The following is a 16,258-nucleotide window of genomic DNA, read 5'->3' as shown; positions in this document are numbered from 1 at the left end:
CTTGATTGGAGTAATCAATTCACATAGTATACTTATACCAAAACATTTTGTTGTACACCTTATACATATACAATTTTTATTTGTCAATTATTCCTCAATAAAGCTGGGTAAAAAGTGTGGATAGAAATTACTTAGGTATTTGAAGCTTGTCTTTATTCAGTTTATTGGGTCTCAAACTTATTTGACACCTATTATAGTCTTATATTCGATGGCTGGTTCCAACCTTTATGTGGGAAATTTTATAGTTAGGAAAAACTCCTATCACAGATTTCAGGTAAGTGAATACCTATTTCATTTCAATATCTAATAATGAAAAAATGTGAAAAATATTTATGTAGCCAATTCTGAGGAAACTCTCTCTCTCTATACACACACACACACACACACACACACACACACACACAAAGTCTAGGCAATATGATTGCATTGTAATACAAATTAGCAGCAATCTTTTCTTTCTCAATGATTTGCCAAATAACAGCATTTCTTACTATTATTGACATCATGGGTCAGTGAAATACATCATGCTGTGACAAAAATAAACCCAGGTGGCAAGGTACATAGAGATTGTTTCTTTGACTGGAGGCAGCAGGAAAAATCTCTATGAGGAGATAATTGTTTTCCAAAGATCTATATAAAAAGAAGCAGTTGGCTATGCAAAAGCTGAGTGGGAGAGCACTTGCAGATATATATAATAAATGTAAAGTCCCTATACTGGAAGAAATATTGTCATAGTGGAGGAATGGAAAACAGTTTAAAAATATGGAACACGATGTAGCTTTTTATGGAAGGGGGAAGGATATATGAATTGAGATCTGAGAAACAGGCAGAAGCCAGATCAAGTTGAGTGCTAAAGGCTGTGCTGAGAACTTTGGATTTTCTTCTTTGTGATATGAAAAAAATCCTGAAAAATTTAAAAAAAATTGAACATCATAGAACTAAGGATGCCATTTTCAGAGTTTACTTCCATCAGGAAACTTAAGTTTTCCATGTTTAAGAAACTTTCCATCAAACGAGATGTAAATGAATTATGTAAAAACACAATCTTTCTAATCATCCTTTCTGAGCAAAATTGTTACCATATTTTGCTTTCATTTATATCCAGTAATAATCCATCTTGTCCTCTTCAGTGTAAAGCATTTTTGATAACATAATTTTAAAAAACATTATGGCAAAACAAATGGAACTGAATTTAACATCATGATTTTCATTGTTTTAAAGATAAATTACAGGTAGTTCACGTACAAATTTGCTAACAGGTGTTTTAAACATTTTCCTTTTTGGTTAAAGTATCACCACTGGTTTTATTTATTTCATTTTTAGGTTTCCACAACACTTAGATCCACTCTATCTGATGTGCATTCATTTTAGGTGGATGAAAAATACTGGCCTTGCCCCTCCCCAACATAAAAATCAAACAAAATTCTTGTTTACTTTGTAAGGAGTTGCAAAGACTGCTTCAGAGTTTAACCATAGATTTGTAACCTTGAGGAAAATATAGTTTTTCTTGAAATAAAGCTGAGGAGGAGGCAGCCCATGAAAGTATCTGCTTTGGAGGCTATGGAACAGAAGTTGATGAGGTACAACTTTTTTCTATATTTTTTTCTTGTTCTCTACATGGGGAACAGTGAAATCTCTGCAAAGACTTTAGGGGAAAAATTTTAAGATATCATCAGATTGAAACAAAAAATTTAAATGTCTGGTAGTATGAAACATAGAAACAGCAATATCATGATGGGATTCAAAATTTTACAAATAAAAGCACTTTGGAGAGTAATTTGGAAATTTCTAGTAAACTTGAAGACATGCATGGATATGCATAATATATACCTTTTTTACTTGGATAATAAGAGAAATATTTAAGAGAGTTTATCACAAATAGTTTATAATAACCAAACATAGAAACACTAGATATTCACCACAAGGGTGATGGATAAGAAAGTTGCAAAATTGTGAAAAGGAATACTGTAAATCTTTTAAAAGTCAGCCAGATCTATGAATCAACATATATAATTTTTTTTTAAAGGAGAAGAAATGCTGAACAATAAAGGCAAGTTATAGACCGAGCATATATTAATATCTACATATTGAATATAGTTCTGAAATAATGATTGATAAATAGATGATAGATATTTAGCAAAGTATAAGGGTCTAGTAATGCACACAGTTGTATAAATAATTCTATTTTATTTATTTTGTAAGCTTATTGGTTGGTTCATAAGTGTTTAATAGATTAACCTCATTACACTTTATCTCAAAAATTTATAATAATGCAAAACAAATCATTTGTAGTAAAAATAACACATGATAAAATATTGCCATCTATTCATTATATACATCCAATGGCTTAAAAATGGCCATTTGGCTGTGACTGATTTATCAAAAAATTTAAAAACAATTTTTGTATATCCAATTTGTTATAAAAATGAATACCAGAAAAAGATTTCCCTTTTTAACCTTAATCCAATAAAACTATTTTCAACATAGGCATTGGTTAGTACTCATTATAATTAAATATTTTATAAGTGACTAATTAAATTTAATAAATATACCAATAGTTAATTTTTATTGAATGTCATAAATCCATTTTATGGGTCAAAAATTTTATTTCATGCTATATATCAAATGCATAGAGTATATTGATTAGCTATCTTGCTTCCTCTCTAAACCGCAGCTTTCTGTAAAAAGAGTAACAACTCAATGTTGACTGGAATTTTTAATATAGAGTCATCTGATAACGTAAGTAGTTCATTCAGGTAGTTACTTTGGTGTCTTATGAACCAAAGACTCAGTGTTTCAGGTTAATCCTGCAGTGTGTGCTGTGTGTGTGTGTGCGTGTGCACATATGTGTTGATGTGTGATATGGATAATGCAATTCCATTGTGGGATGGAAAAATTATGTCCTTGAACAAGGTATCTATGACCTTAGTTAGTTTCCAGAATCTTGCCTTTTACCAACATGGGAATGCCTGCTCTGCTGACATCAATGGAAGGAATCTGAATCTGGCTGATGAGATCTGTGGTCTGGTCTCAGGTTTGCTCAGAACCTATTAGCAATCCCTGGCTACCCTGTCTCACCTCTTCTCCCGCTGAAGACTGCTGTGACACACAGGCGATCTGTTCCTCCATGCTCAGTGAAGATATTCCTTTCCTGTAAAGGTTATTCTAGTCTAGTAAACTTTTTAGCACGATATCAGTAACACCAAAGAGTGTAATGAAGTGTGAAATGCCAGGCCCCTGATCTGAATGTGCCAACTCCTCTAGTAAGAGGGGTAAATTTGGGAAGTACACATCTGATTTATCTCCCCTCTGGCCTGTTGTCCTTCTCTTTCCCACAATCCTCTGAATCACAAAGGAGTGGGCTATTATTATTGTTGTTATCATTATTTTGTCTTTTAAGAAAGAGAAACATGAATGACTGATACTTCTTTTCCAATTACAGTTTTGTTACTCTTTCTAGATAAGATCCATTTAATACCCAACCATAAAATTAACCCTGCTTCCTGACAGCATCGAAACCAAGGTAAAGCCCTGCTCCCTTAAACTTTTCTATTACAACTTAATAAAAGCCAAAATCCTATAATAAATCCTTTCTATCACTCTGTCACTGAAACACTCAAATATGCAACACATACATTATCCCTCATTGCGAGAATAATGAGTCCAGCTTGTTCAAATACATGGGTATGCCTGGTAATCTTTGGCTAAAGGGCACTGATACCTTGCATACACTCATTCAAAGTATAATCTTCTGTTAAAAACATGACTCTCATACAAATATAAACACATAACAAATATTTTACTCAACCCATTAACTAACAAGAGAATTAGTAGGTAATATAGCTGGTTTAAAAAGAAAACATAAATCTGGTTAAAAAGAAAACATTTTGAAGAACTGGCTCTTCATTTTGAAAAAGAAAGTAATTGTTAGAATAATAGTTAGATACAAAACTGATATTATAGAGAATTTAAAAAAAATGGAAAAAACACCTCTAGTAGTATCCTTTCTTCTAAATAGAAATTTGTAAGTTATCATGTAAATTCACAGTTTATTCAAATGTTAAATCACAAAATCAATTACATTTAAGATTTCTGAGAACATGAAATAATTCTTGAATGAACTTGCTAAACAGTGTCTCTAGGTGACTTTGAGATGACATGCTATATTCTTTATTGATTTCGACATTTTAGATTTTTTTTTCCTTGACAGAGGTATCTTCCTAAAACCTAGAGTATACATAGCTATCGTAGGCAAAAGGGGAAGTGTTCTTTCTTATGGATAAACTATATACAGTAGATTATCCATTAAAATTTTGGAGAATTAGCTCTCAAGATACACAGTATAACCTGCAGACAATTGTGGAGCCACATACTTATTTTGCATATAATAATCTTTTATGTTCCTCTGAGCATTCCATGTAACATATGTTAGTCTAACTCCAGGTAGCATAAGAAGAGCAAAAATAATTCCCTCATTCCAAACTTGCCTCCTATCTCGAAGGGTTTGGTTAAAGAACTTTTTACATTAAAACAAGGAGGAATTTACTGGGGTAAATAAATTAGTAGCATTTACAGGTGTCATTATTTTGTTAGATACAAGTACTTCAGCATTCACGCTCTTGGTCAGATTGCTTGAGACAAATCCAGATTGTAACTTTTATTAGAAGCATGATCTTTGACAAGCAGCATAATCTTTTTATCATTTCTTGGTCTCAGTTACTTACTGTGTAGAGATTTTAGAAAGAATAATGTTTTATTCAATGAAAATTTAAGTGCCAAGCTTGGAGGGGAGTATAGTGAGGAATAGAAATACACTCCCAGCCTTTATGTAGCTTGCTGTGTAGTAGATGAGACATAATTAGTCTACTTGAGAGAGGATTAAATAAAGCAATCATATAAGCACTGAGCATATCTAAAATCAATGTAAAATTTATCATTATAAAAATATAACGTGTTATTTCTAATTTGTATATAAAATATCTAGAAAATGAAGGTGTTTAAAAACACTTAAGCTGCTTAAATATACACTCCAATAATATTTTACAAATTAATTTTCTTGGAAAAATGTTGGTTCCTGTAGATTATGTAAAGTTAGGAAATGTAGACATACACTCATTCTTTCAATACAGGAACTAAAAAAATTTTAACTCATTACCTGTTTAAATTATGATGAGTTCCAACAGGGAAAAAAGATGGCGGAAGAGTAGGACACCCCTTCTTCAGCTGGTCCCCTGAATCAAGCTGGATATCTACTAAACCATCCTGAACACCCATGAAATCAGCCTGAGATGCATGAAGGTACATCTGGATCTACAAACGAACATCTCCAGTGCTGAATATCGAGGTACGAAGCAGGGTGCCTTGAATCTGCGCACAGATATCGGAAGATAAACGGAAGGGGGAGGGAGCCGCTGCGTTAGGGCACCGGGAAGCAGTAGCCACTTGCACTGGGGAGGTGGCTGGACTTCCTGACCAACACCCCTGAGAACGCCGACTGAGACCGTGAGCCCATGAAGGCACGCGCAACCAGACTGAAAGCCAGAGCTCTGGAGCACTCCCTGGAACTGGACTGTAACCAGGAGCTTGGAAGCATATGCGTCCAAACTGAAAACCAGAGCTCCAGAGCGCACACTCGAACTAGACTGAAAGCAAGAGCTCGGGAGCATGCATGGGACCCTGGGGCAACTGGCAGTGTTAGAAGCACAAAGGACAGAGACATGCCGGACCTGGAAGTGAGGGCTGGGAGAGTGGCTGTGGGGCATGCATCCCAGGACGCTGCAGGGTTTTTAGCAGCACCTACGGAAACAGACTTAGAGTGGCCAGGAGAGCTCAGTGGAGAGCGGACTGTGATCTTTCTGTTCTGAGACAGAGGCTAGGGTACGGCCACTGCTGCTCTGACACTCAGAAGAGCGCAGAAAACCTCCAGGGAAAGCCACCAGAGAACAAAAGCCGGGAAATATCAGTTCAAATTGTGCCCATCCCCATCAGCCCTCGCAGGGGACGGGGCAACTCTACCCAAACAGGGTTGCCTGAGTATCGGCGCGGCAGGCCCCTTCCCCAGAAGGCAGGCTGAAAAATCAAGAAGCTCACATTACTAAGGTCCCTACAAAACAAGTGCACACTGCCTGGGTCCTGGTCAATAATTTGGTCTCTGTGCATCCCTGCAACCTCTCCTCATCAGAAAGATGAGGAAGAGAAACCCTCAGCAAAGAAAGGACACAGAGACTGTGGACTCTGGCCACACAACTGATGGATATGGATATAACCAAATTGTCAGAAATGGAGTTCAGAGTAACAATGGTCAAGATGATGTGTAGGCTTGAAAAAAATATTAATGAAAATATTAATGAGAATATAGAATCTCAAGGGCAAAAATGAAAGCGAGTCTGGCAGAAATTAAAAATTCTATGAATCAAATGCAATCAAAACTAGATGCTCTGATGGCCAGGGAATTATGAGGCAGAAGAACGAATTAGTGAATTAGAGGATGGGATGGTAGAAGAGAAAGTTAAAATGGAAACTTGGCTCAAAAAAGTCCAATCTCAAGAATGTAGATTACGGGAGATTACTGACTCAATGAAACATTCCAATGTCAGAATTATTGGCATCCCTGAGGGGGTGGAGAAAGAGAGAGGTCTAGAAGAGATATTTGACAAATTGTAGCTGAGAACTTCCATAATCTGGCAAAGGAAACAAGCATTCATGTCCGAGAAGCACAGAGGACCCCCCCCCCAAGGTCAATGAGAACAGACCTACACCACGTCATGTCATAGTGCAATTCGCAAATGTTAGATCCAAGGATACAGTATTGAAAGCAGCCAGGGGGAAGAAAATCCTTACACACAGAGGGAAAAATATCAGAATAATGTCAGACCTGTCTACAGAGACCTGGCAGGCTAGGAAGGGTTGGCTGGGTATTTTCAAAGCACTATCTGAGAAGAACATGCAGCCAAGGATCCTTTATCCAGCAAGGCTGTCATTCAGAATTGATGGAGAGATAAGGAACTTCCAGGATGGGCAGAAACTGACCGAATTCGTAACCACCAAACCAGCAGTACATGAGATATTAAGGGGGGGTTCTATAAAAGTGAAAAGGCCCCAAGAGTGATACAGAACAGAAATTTACAATCTGTAGAAACAAAGACTTCACAGGCAACATGACATCATTAAAATCATATCTCTCAATAATCACTCTCGGTGTGAATGGCCTAAATGCTCCCATAAAACGCCACAGGGTTGCAGATTTGATAAAAAGACATGACCCATCCATTTTATGTCTACAAGGGACTCATTTTGAACCTAAAGATACATCCAGACTGAAAGTGAAGGGATGGAAAACCATTTTTCATGCCAATGGACCTCAAAAGAAAGCTGGGGTAGCAATTCTCATATCAGACAGATTAGATTTTAAACTAAAGACTGTTGTTAGAGATACAGAAGGACACTATATTATTCTTAAAGGATGTAGCCATCAAGTGGATATGACAATTATAAATTTCTATGCCCCCAACAGGGGAGCAGCTAGATACATAAGCCAACATTTAACCAGAATAAAGAGACATATAGATAATAATACGTTAATAGTGGGGGAACTCAACACTCTGCTCTCAGCAATAGACAGATCACCTAAGCAGACAATCAACAAAGAAACAAGAGCTTTGAATGACATTCTGGACCAGATGGACTACATAGATATATACAGAATACTACACCCAAGAACAACAGAATACTTATTCTTTTCGAATGCACATGGATCTTTCTCCAGAATAGACCATATACTGGGTCACAAAACAGGTCTCAACTGATAACAAAAGACTGAGATTTTTCCCTGCATATAATCAGACCACAATGCTTTGAAACTGGAACTCAATCACAACAAAAAATTTGGAAGAAACTCAAACACTTGGAAACTAGACCCATCCTGCTCAAAACTGATTGGGTAAACCAGAAAATTAAAAATCAGTTTAAACAATTTCTGGAGACCAATGAGAATGAAAACACATCAGTCCAAAACCCGTGAGACACTTAAAAGCAGTCCTAAGGAGAAAATACATAGCCATCCAAGCTTCACTCAGAAGAATAGAAAAATCTAAAATGCAGTTTTTATATTCTCACCTCAAGAAGCTGGAGCTGCAACAGCAGAACAGGCCTCACCCACGCACGAGAACGCAGGTGATCAAGATTAGAGCAGAGATCAATGAATTAGAAACCAGGAGCACAGTAGAGCAGATCAACAGAACTAGAAACTGGTTCTTTGAAAGAATAAGTAAGATCGATAAGCCACTGGCAAGACTTATTCAAAAGAATAGAGAAAGGAACCAAATTAATAAAATTATGAATGAAAGGGGAGAGATCTCAACCAACACCAATGAAATAGAAAGGATCATTAGAAACTTTTATCAACAGCTTTATGCCAATACATTAAACAACCTGGAAGAAATGGATGCCTTCCTGGAAACCTATAAACTACCCAGGCTGAAACAGGAAGAAATTGATTATTTAAAAAGACCAATTAATTATGAAGAGATTGAAGCAGTGATCAGAAACCACCCCCAAAACAATAGGCCAAGGCCTGATGGATTCCCCGGGGAATTCTACAAACATTCAAAGAAGAAATAATACCTATTCTCCTGAAGCTGTTTCAAAAAATAGAAACAGAAGGAAAACTACCAAACTCATTCTATGAGGCCAGTATTACCTTGATCCCCAAGCCAGGCAAAGACCCCATCAAAAAGGAGAATTACAGACCGATAACCCTGATGAACATGGACACCAAAATTCTCAACAAGATCCTAGCTAATAGGATCCAACAGTACACTAAAAGGATTATCCAACAAGACAAAGTGGGATTCATCCCTGGGATGTACGGGTCGTTTGACATTTGCAAATCGATCAGTGTGATAGACCATATCAACAAGAAAAGAGTCAAGAACCATATGATCCTCTCAATTGATGCAGAAAAAGCATTTGACAAAATACAGCATCCTTTCCTGATTAAAACCCTTCAGAGTGTAGGGATAGAGGGCACATTTCTCAATCTCATAAAAGCCATCTATGAAAAGCCTACAGCAAATATCATTCTCAATGGGGAAAAGCTGAAAGCCTTTCCCTTAAGATCAGGAACAGGACAATGATGTCCACTCCTGCCATTATTATTCAACATAGTACTAGAAGTCCTTGCAACAGGAATCAGACAACAAAAAGGGATAAAGGTATCCAAATCGGCAGAGAAGAAGTCAAACTGTCTCTCTTCGCAGATGACATGATACTCTATATGGAAAACCCAAAGACTCCACCCCCAAATTACTAGAACTTATGAGCAATTCAGTAATGTGGCGGGATACAAAATCAATGCTGAGAAATCAGTTGCATTTCTATATACGAACAATGAGACTGAAGAAAGAGAAATTAGGGAATCCATCCCATTTACAATAGCACCAAAAATTATACGTTATCTGGGAATTAACTTAACCAGAGACGTAAAGGATCTATATTCTAGAAACTACAAATCACTCTTGAAAGATATTGAGGAAGACATAAAAAGATGGAAAAATATTCCATGCTCATGGATTGGAAGAATTAACATAGTTAAAATGTCCATACTACCCAGAGCAATCTACACTTTCAATGCTATCCCGATCAAAATACCGAGGACATTTTTCAAAGAACNAATGACATTTTTCAAAGAGGTGGAACAAATAGCCCTTAAATTTGGGTGGTACTGGAAAAGGCCCTGAATTGCCAAGTAATTGTTGAAGAGGAAAAAGAAAGCTGGGGGCATCACGCTGTTGGATTTCAAGCTATACTACAAAGCTGTGATCACAAAGACAGCATGGTACTGGCACAAAAACAGACACATCGACCAATGGAACAGAATAGAGAACCCAGAAATGGACCCTCGGCTCTTTGGGCAACTAATCTTTGATAAAGCAGGAAAAAACATCCGGTGGAAAAAAGACAGTCTCTTCAATAAATGGTGCTGGGAAAATTGGACAGCTACATGCAAAAGAATGAAACTTGACCACTCTCTCACACCATACACAAAAATAAACTTCAAATGGATGAAAGACCTTGACGTGAGACAGGCATCCATTAAAATCATAGAGGAGAACATAGGCTGCAACCTCTTTGACATTGGCCACGGCAACTTTTTTCATGAAACACTCCAAAGGCAAAAGAAACAAAAGAAAAAATGAACTTGTGGGACTTCATCAAGATAAAAAGCTTCTGCACAGCCAAGGAAACAGTCAAAAAAACTAAGAGGCAGCCCACNAAAATTGGACAGCTACATGCAAAAGAATGAAACTTGACCACTCTCTCACACCATACACAAAAATAAACTCCAAATGGATGAAAGACCTCAATGTGAGACAGGAATCCATCAAAATTCTAGAGGAGAACATAGGCAACAACTTCTATGACATCGGCCAGAGCAACCTTTTTCACGACACATCTCCAAAGGCAAGAGAAATAAAAGATAAAATGAACTTATGGGACTTTATCAGGATAAAGAGCTTCTGCACAGCCAAGGAAACAGTCAAAAAAACTAAGAGACAGCCCACGGAATGGGAGAATATATTTGCAAAGGACACCACAGATAAAGGATTAGTATCCAACATCTACAAAGAACTTCTCAAACTCAATACACGAGAAACAAATAATCAAATCAAAAAACGGGCAAAAGATATGAACAGACACTTTTCCAATGAAGACATACAAATGGCTAACAGACACATGAAAAAATGTTCAAAATCATTAGCCATCAGGGAAATTCAAATCAAAACCACACTGAGATACCACCTTACGCCAGTTAGAATGGGAAAAAGGGACAAGGCAGGAAACAACAAATGTTGGAGAGGATGTGGAGAAAGGGGATCCCTCTTACACTGTTGGTGGGAATGCAAGTTGGTACAGCCACTCTGGAAAACAGTGTGGAGGTCCCTTAAAAAGTTAAAAATTGNTAGCTACTCTATGATCCAGCAATTGCACTACTAGGTATTTACCCCAAAGATACAGATGTAGTGAAGAGAAGGGCCATATGCACCCCAATGTTCATAGCAGCATTGTCCACAATAGCTAAATTGTGGAAGGAGCCGAGATGCCCTTCAACAGATGACTGGATTAAGAAGATGTGGTCCATATATACAATGGAATATTACTCAGCTATCAGAAAGTACGAATTCTCAACATTTGCTGCAACATGGACGGGACTGGAGGAGATTATGCTAAGTGAAATAAGTCAAACAGAGAAAGACAGTTATCATATGGTTTCACTCATTTATGGAACATAAGAAATAGCAGGAAGACTGGTAGGAGAAGGAAGGGAAGAATGAAGGAGGGGTAAACAGAAGGGGGAATGAACCATGAGAGACTATGGACTCTGGGAAACAAACTGAGGGCTTCAGGGGGAGGGGGTGGGAGATTGGGATAGGCTAGTGATGGGTAGTAAGGAGGGCACATACTGCTTGGTGCACAGGGTGTTATACGCAAATAATGAATCATGGAACATTGCATCAAAAACTAGGGATATACTGTATGGTGACTCTGGGAAACAAACTGAGAGCTTCAGAGGGGAGGGGGGTGGGGGAATGCGACAGGCTGGTGATGGGTAGCAAGGAGGCACGTATTGCATGATGCTGGGTGTTATACACAAGTAATGAATCATGGAACTTTACATCAAAAACTAGGGATGTACTGTATGATGACTAACATAATATATTAAAAAATATTACTATTAAAAAAATAAAAAAAGTAAAAAATAAATAAAATAAAATAATAAAAAATTATTAAAAATAAATTATGATAAGTTCCAAATTAATGGCCCTCAAGTAAAGGAGATATGACTGCATTTAGTTGCCTGGTATATGCTAGAAAAATCTGCTGATATTAAAGCTTAAGGAAACTAAGCCTTCCATTTTCCATGAGAAGAAAATTTATCTTCTATGTCTTGTAATATTCACCTTATCTTTCAGAAGATGTCTGGGTGAATGAAAATTATTTTAAAAATAAATATAAATTAAATATTATTTTATTTTGTCTATGTTTATGACAAAAATAAAATGATCATCAAAGTAATATATATTCAGGGACCACATTAATAATCAAATATCCTTCATAGCAACTCCCCAATCAACAGTAGAGTAAAAGGTTCTTTGTTGTTCTTTGGCTGCATGAATTACGGTGAACCTAACTCCTACTTAAAACACTAATCTTCCTAAGCAATATAGATGGTAGTACCAAATAATTACGCTTCATCCCCTTCACATCACTGAGTTTGCAGCTGCATAGACAGTCCGCAGAGGCAGCATGGACAGCAATCCTAAGGGAAGATAATCTCCCCTAATAAGTTCAATTTTCTCCAAGTGATGCAGTGCTGATCTATACATAGTTATTAATGAAATATGCCTATACCTGCAGCTTACTGATTTGAAGGAGGCATACAATCAATAAACTTAAAAAAAAACACTGAAGAACAAAATACTAGTAAATATTTGATCAATTTGGGATTTTAGAATTTGCAGTCATAAGCTCTTTTCAGTGAAAGGCAAGGGATTCAAAGCAAAGGATTTTAGAAACTTCTTGAAATGCAATATTAATAACAAGTGGCCATTAAACTAATATGAACACCAGAAAATTTTCAAATATAATTTGGTAGAAGATTTAGCATCTTTTTTTTTCTCTTCCTTTCTGCAAGTTTTCAAGCTTGGGGACAAAGACAAGCATGTATTATGTGCTTTCCTCTGTGTTCTACACTTTAACAGGTTATCTAATTTAATACATTCACTCTCCTTATAAGCTATGTACTCTTAGGATAATAGTTTAAAGATAATGAAGCTCAAAATGGAAAGATTAACTGGTCAAGGTCACAGAGTTGTAGGAAAGGGTGTATAAATCTGAAGTCAGAGCTTCTGCTTTTAACTATTCCTGTGCTGCCTTGGTAAGCTTTATCATCTGCTCCTACAAATCATTATTTTCTCATACATATCTAATGTTAAATAATTTATTTCTTATTTTCATATTAGATACAAAGGCAGATTTCAAGTATCAAATGGAAGTGATAACACTGCTATGTCATTAATATTGTAAAAATTGAATATATCCGTTATTATTTTCATGCATTTAGCATACAAGCTTTAAATTGCTATATAAGGTTTTCTTGTATACAATCATTGGTTCATTCATTCGTTTATTTATTTCGTTCATTCATTCGTTTATTTTTATTTATTCTTGGCTCTGTAGTTTCCACTGGGTAGTGTCATAAACTCTTATAAATCAACAACTGTAAGATGATTAATAAATTTACCATAAATTATGGACAGGATAATTTCTGATAGTTTCTAATTCAGGGACTGGGGCTGCAGAGAGGAATCAAGGTACATTTCCTGTCATAAGGGACCCACTCTGCTTAAGACAAGGATCAAATGAATAACATTTCAAGCATAAAAAGTATTAGGACTGTGTTGGCAACTAGAAGAAAATTTGTCAATGATTTAATGGGGGGAGGAAAAGGAGTCCTCAAAGAGTGATTTCTGAATTCCACTGGAAGGAATCTGTCACCAAATATTGTCGGTCCACGTTTCCAAATACATTAGGTACATTATATTGAGGTAATATTTAGGCACCCCATATTGCATATATTTAAATTTGAATTCATCTTTCCCCACAGATTAGGTTGTTTTTTGTTGTTGTTGTTGTTCTTTTTTTTTTTTTGTCTAAGAAATTGTCAGTTGCCAAAAGATTCATGAGTAGGAGGTGGCCACAGCTAGAACATAAACAGAGTGACAAATTCTATACTTTCAGTTTGGCTCCAGTCATGCATGCTTAACACAATGCTATAACTCAGAAGAATTCAAGTATTTTTCCCTGTATGCCAATAATAATTTAGAAAAAAATATTCCCACTTTACATATGTTTAAGGTGACATCTAAAATATTCCATAATTTTGAATAACTAAAATTACATGCTTTGGGGAAATTTCTATGAATACTGAATTATTAAAAAATGTAACAGTCTCAAAATTAAATTTATTCAGAGGAATATAAAATCCACATCAATTTGATACTCTGTTAGTTTAGCACAGAGGTTAAGAGCAAAGATTATGGGGCCAGACTGTCTGGGTTCACCCTTAGTTCTTCCCTAATTATTTGTATGACTACAGGCAAGCAACCTAATTCCTTTCTGCTTGAGTTTCCCTTCTTTAAGCAAAGATAAAAATAAGACATGTTTTGTAGAGTTATTATGTTGAGGGTAAAATGATAAATATAAGAAAAGAACTTAGAAAACTTTCTAGAACAAAGTGAGTACTTTGTTAAGTGGGAGGTATTATGATAATACTTATGAAAATAAATTTTAAAAATCTCTTGTTTAATAGGCAGAACTTTCAATAACTTTATTTCCATCTTGAACTCATCTTTCCATTACAATAACTTCATATCCTTTTCTCTTAATAAATTTAGACATACTAAATAAATTTTCTCAGTATAATAAATATTACACTCATTTTTCATTATTCTCTGCATCAAAATTTATATGTAAAAAGAATTTAATTTTAAGAAAATATTCTGCAATGGTCTAAGTATTAAAATAATCTTTTAGATTAGTCATGGCAAATATTAGTATTACATCATTAATCAAAACAACATAAATATGTAACAACTTTATTGATAACTTAATATAAGAAATAAACAATTGAAAATATGTAGTCTAATGGAGTAGATGGATCTGTTTTTTATTTTTAATTTAAGTATAGTTGATATAGAATATGATATTAGCTTCGAGTGTACAACATAGTGACTCAATATATACTTAACAAAATGTACATTCACCATGTTAAGTGTCCTTACCATCTGTCATCATACAGAGTGATTACAGTATTACTGACTACAATCATTGTGCTGTAGTTTCATTCCTATGATTTATCTATTTTAATACTGGAAGTTCATGTTTCTTAATCCTTTTTATCTGTTTCACCCATTCCCCACCCACCCTCCTCTCTGGCAATCACCAGTTTGTTCTCTGTATTAATGAGTCTCTGTTTATGTTGTTTGTTTTGTTTTTTAGATTCCACATATAAATGAAATCATATGGCATTTCTTCTGCTTTGTCTGACTTATTTCACTTAGCATAATACCCTCTAGTTCCATCCTATTGTCACAAATGGAAAGATCTCATTCTTTCTTATGGCTAAGTAATATTCCATTGTATATATATACCACATCTTCTTTACCCATTCATCTATTGATGGGCACTTAGGTTGCTTCCATAATTATCTATTGCAAATAATTCTGCAGTAAACATGGCAGTACAAATATCTTTTCAAATTAGTGTTTTTGTTTTCTTAGGTGAATACTCAGAAGTGGAATTACTGGATCATATGGTAGTTATATTTTTTAATTTTTTAAGGAAACTTCACAGGGTTATCCACAATTGTTGCACTAATTTACATTCTTTTTAACAGTGCACCGTGGTTCTCTTTTCTCCACATCTTTACCAGCACTTGCTATTTCTTGTCTTTTTGATCCTAGATATCAGGACTGGTGTGAGGTGCTACCTCATTGTGTTTTTTTTTTTTTTAAGTTTTTATTTATTTGAGAAAGAGAGAGCATGAGTGGGAAGAGGGGCAGAGGGAGAAATAGACTCCCCACTGAGCAGGGATCCAGACTTGGGGCTTGATGCCAGGACTTGGATCACGACCTGCTGAAGGCAGATGCTTAACTGACTGTGCCACCTAGGTGCCCCTCACTGTGGTTTTGATTTGCATTTCCCTCATGACTAGTGATTTTGAGCATCTTTTCATGTATCTGTTGGCATCTGCACATCTTATTTGGAAAAATGTCTATTCAGGTCCACTGCCCATTTTTTAAATTGTATTATTTGGGTTTTGTTGTTGAATTGTATGAGTTCAAGGGTCTTATCTTTTATGCTATACTCTTATATCTCAGGGATAATTTTAGTTACTGTTAGAAAGAAATGGTTTTTCTAAATCCTACCTTTTTTATAGGTTAAGATATTGAGAAACATTCACATAAATAAATACATAAGAATAGAATGAGAATTCTTACAGAAAAGTCACTTGATAATTTGAGTTTATCCCAAGTTGTACTATAAAAATTGTTTGTCATCAGAAATATTTCAAATTATTTATCATTCTATTATTCCTCTTTAAATATTATTGAACACAGTATTGGAAATCATTCTACTTGAACATACGTATATTTTATTGTTATTAATAAGTGCCAAATCTGGCAACAATCCTTGT

Source organism: Ailuropoda melanoleuca, chromosome 9 (genome assembly GCF_002007445.2).
Source record: "Ailuropoda melanoleuca isolate Jingjing chromosome 9, ASM200744v2, whole genome shotgun sequence".
NCBI classification, from domain to species: Eukaryota; Metazoa; Chordata; class Mammalia; order Carnivora; family Ursidae; genus Ailuropoda; species Ailuropoda melanoleuca.
Note: the sequence above shows the minus strand (reverse complement) of the source record.